Raw genomic sequence first — 4346 nt, 5'->3', positions numbered from 1 at the left:
TTGCATGGAGGGAAAACACTTTATACTTTTTTTTGTTTTTGTTTTTTTACAGTTTTCATAAAGGTCTATTTCATTATTGGTGGGTAACTCATTTAACAGTTAAGTACATTTAAATAATGTATAGGTGACTGCACGATCGCAGCACTGGTGACTAGATAACCAATTCAACTAGAAACCAGCTAACAAGTAACTGTCTAAATATTTAAAACACAGCTCTTGTTAAGCTCATCCTTCGTTTTGATCATCTTGGAGGGAAAGAAGCCTGCTGGTCACACTGGAAACATATTAAGGCCAAATCTTCTGATATCCATTCCCAGAGGTTTCTTTCAGCTGGATTAAGCCTCCAACTCCAGGGCAAGCCCAAGTTTGTGGCCTCCAGCGTTAATGCTCCTCTCATCTACTAGAGCAGACAGTGTAAGCTTCACACCAGGCCTCAGAGTCTGAGTGTAGCCCACTCCAATTAAATTAGAGTTGTTGACTTTTGCACATTAGTGTGTGGCTGGAAGTCCCCAGTCCTGTAGCCCACTGCAAAGTTATTCCTCGTCAGCTTTGATTTGGCACTATCAAAGGTCATCTGGGATCCAGCAAGCCAGCCCTCATAACCAAAGACAGCTGAACCATGGATTGCAGGTCCAGCAAAATCAAAGTCAACACTGCAACCAAGGTTTATACACTCCCTCTTGTAAGAAGACTTGATTTTACCACTTTTCTTTCCTGTGTTTGGTGAAAATGTGGTATCAAATGTCAGTTTCAAACCTTGACAAATCTGGTCTTCAATTGCGATTTCTGTTCCCAGAGTGTTATCAGTGTTCCATTTCTCTGTGAAAGTCAGACCATACTCACAACATTTATATTTGGTCTCCAAGGTCCCAGTAACTTTACCAGTGTCTGTATTAGATGAACCAGATGTTGAGAATTCCACGCCACTGCATAACTTTGTTTTCACGTCTAGTTTCACCAACCCAAAACCAAATCCTTTGTTGAAAATATCTCTGGCAGCTTTGCCAAGGTCAGCATATGATGGAGGGATACACACTGGCCGAGTGCAGCTCTGTCCGTAGGTCGCCATGGCAAGGCCACCAGAAAAGGTGATTTAGTGGTCTCCTGAGGGGGGGGGTTGTCACCGCTCGCCTGCCTCAGGATGGGGCTGCGGCTGCTGGGACTGGAGGGCAAAGTGAAGGAGCAACACTGTATACTTTTAAAATATCTGAATGCTAACAGATTTTTTTTGAATCCAAAATAGTCTATAGAGCCCAAAGCTTAACATAGAATGATCTTGAAGAATGTTTGCCTTGGCAGGTGACAATTTAATGTGCACCTTCTCTTATTCTTTAGTTTTCTCCTATCTGGAATACACTTGCTTACTTAAATGCTTAAATGTTAGCCATCTGTATATATTCTGTACTATCCAGCTCAGGAACATTTTCCAAAAAGCTGTCCTTGACACTCAAAAACCATAAGAATCTCCACCTATTTTCCAGTCATTCTGAGCAATTATCATGCTTACTGCTTCTTTACTTTTAGAGGTAGTCTCTACCTTATAGTTAATTATTTCAATAGGTTCATATCTCATGTCGAAATCTCATATTATGACATATATAATGTCTAATATATAATGTCTATAAAATTTTATGCTGTATTTTATGTATCTTATCTATAAATTTATTTCATGTGTGACAGAATTACATAATCTATATTGACCTTAGACTATCTTTGATATAAAATTTGTAATAATTTTATTTATCTATTTTTAGAGAGAGGGGAAGGGAGGAAGAACAAAAGGGAGAGAACTATAGATCAGTTGCCTCTCACATGCCCCTAACTGGGGACCTCGCTTGCAACACAGGCATGTGCCCTGACTTGGAATCAAACTGGTGACCTTCAGTTTGAAGAACAATGCCCAACTACTGAGCCACCCAAGTTAGGGTTTATATGGATTTAATAATCAAATTTCCAATTATACTGGTCAAGTTAGACACACATCTATTTTACAAAATGTATACTATAGAACAATATTTGCTTGAGGAGTACAGATAGACATCTTTTGAAAATTAATACTATGGAAAATTAATTTGAAGTATGCTAAGTAAAAACAATTTGAAAACATTTATTACAGAACTTCAAAAAGTCTTTAATATGTAATATGTGATGGATATCTAAAATGAGCATATGATATACAGAGGTTGCCAACCTGATTTATAAATGATAGGAGGACTAAAATTTGATAGGGTACATTTCAGGAAATATAAGATATTTAAGGAGCCCAAGAGTGTTCAGTACTGTATTGTACTTTGCATTTAAGATACTGTGAAAGTCTCCCTGTCAGTAATAACTTCTGATCCTGAGTAACTATTATCACATCTTGACCTACTTCCTAGAAACTGGTTTCCTGTGTTAATAAACTGCAGTGTTAACTTAGTATTTTGAAGCCAACTTCTTTAACAATTAGTCAAGGTAAGTGAAATAAATTGTTCAGTTTATCAAACCAAGTATGTATTGGATGCATGGGATCACATGGAGAGATATAAATGTAACTGGTGTTCTCATTGTATTGACTCTAGAAACTCTAGGGCAAAGATCACTGTTAGACTATTTCTCTTTCTGTCGCCCTGACAGCAAATGTATATGGAATTAGAATCCCTTTCAAAGTATTACTCACCTCATCTCCACATTGACAACTGTAAAAGTCCAGAGGATTAGTTTATATATTTTTAACAAATAAATCCTCCAAATTACTTTCTAGAAAATATTATCTTTCTCCTTCCTCATTCTCTTTAAATAATTCTATTTCTCAGACTTCTTAATTTTTTCAGGCTATGGGAATGCGATTTGCCATGGTTCTGATAATGGATAGTGTTCAGTGAGGATGCACATGGACTCTTCATTACTCAAGTTACCATAGTTATAACTACTGGCACCTTCTCCCACTGCAACAAAGCCCTGAGAACTTAACCAACACTGTAGGGATTGCTGGGTTCCCATGTGCCTATCAAAGTCTTGGCTGCAGCAGATGTTACCATGGTGTGCTTAGTGAGGATACTTCCACATTAAGGGCATGTTTTCATATTGTGCCAAAGTTTTTTGGGCCAAAAGCATGTTTTGTCATTCAGAGCCCTCAATATTCTAAACTAATGTTCTCTCTTAACTATGTTAAAAATATTGTAAAGCAATATTCTCACAAGGTTCCAACATGTCACAGGGTATTTTAAATAGTCTTCTTTCAGTTTTCAGTCCCTTCTCATTATAGTTCTTGGATTATGGAAGCTGAGCTAGAACACTAATATGAGAGACAAATGTCATACGTAACTAACTCCCACTCACCTCCTCCCATATGATTGGAAGCATAGTTTCCACATCCATTTTTTCTTTTGGCCATCACATACTTTGATCATTGATAAGTGTGCTCCACAAGTCTTCAAGGCATATTCAGATGATCTATGTTAATGACTGCTTGTAAATCTAAGCTCAATAAAGAGATTTTACTGGGTAAGTAGATAATGGAGGGGCAGATACATTTGAAGGGAGAATGACTGCAAATTGACAAAGAAAGATTTTGCCAAGCAAAAAGAAAGAATGGTGGTTTATGAGATCTATGAGTATTTGGGATTCAGGAATCACTTTCTCAGAACACAAAGTGACAGTTTAATTCCAGGAAAATAGAGAAACTGAGTTCTAGGCATTGGAACTCCAAGCCATGAAAATATCATCTCGATGGCATGGGAGCTTCTAGATGAAAAGCGCTATGTGGGCATGGATGATGGTCTTTCAGGTGTAACTAGGTCAGACCAAACACTAGAGGAGTCAAAAGTTTATCTCCATTATATCTCTGGATGATTGAATGACCATGGGGGAGGGAGTCCCAATAATTACCAGACTTGAATGTTCCACCAGTTTGAATGATGGTAGTTTGGAGTGAATTTAATTTTGTTTAAGGGAAATCCACTTCTGAGGTAAGACTTGACTGTAAGAACAATTTAATTAACTTCATTGTGTAACGCAGAAACACTAAGAAAATGAATTTGAGTATTGTGACCTCATGAAACTTATATTTGATCAGTTACAACACCTTATAGCTTCTAACAATGCAAAGCAGTATGTGTCAAATAACAAATGAGTACAAGGTTTTAGAATTTTAAAATTTTAAAGCAGAACATATGTTTAAGCATAACAGTAGAAGTTTTCAGAGGAAATGAGTGACTTCTTTTGGGCCATAAACAGTGGGAAGGTATGGATAACAGTGAAAGAAGGGGCATTTTTCCAAGTAACTAAACAACCTGAGTAAGAACATGGGCAGGAAAGGGAATCATATTTTTAGCAGGGAGTGAGGGTAACAGTCTAATAGATGG

General features: G+C 37.3%; 1 pseudogene; it reads right to left on the bottom strand.

Moving 5' to 3' along the window:
- Positions 1-239: 239 nt before the first annotated feature.
- Positions 240-1069, bottom strand: LOC150015325 (non-selective voltage-gated ion channel VDAC2 pseudogene; annotated as a pseudogene).
- Between the last annotated feature and the right edge of the window lie 3277 nt (positions 1070-4346).

The sequence above is a fragment of the Furipterus horrens genome, unplaced genomic scaffold, assembly GCF_987537825.1.
Source record: "Furipterus horrens unplaced genomic scaffold, mFurHor1.1.pri manual_scaffold_3, whole genome shotgun sequence".
In the NCBI taxonomy this organism is placed as follows: Eukaryota; Metazoa; Chordata; class Mammalia; order Chiroptera; family Furipteridae; genus Furipterus; species Furipterus horrens.
The sequence above is the reverse complement of the archived record's forward strand: the minus strand, read 5'-3'. Positions and strand labels throughout refer to the sequence as shown.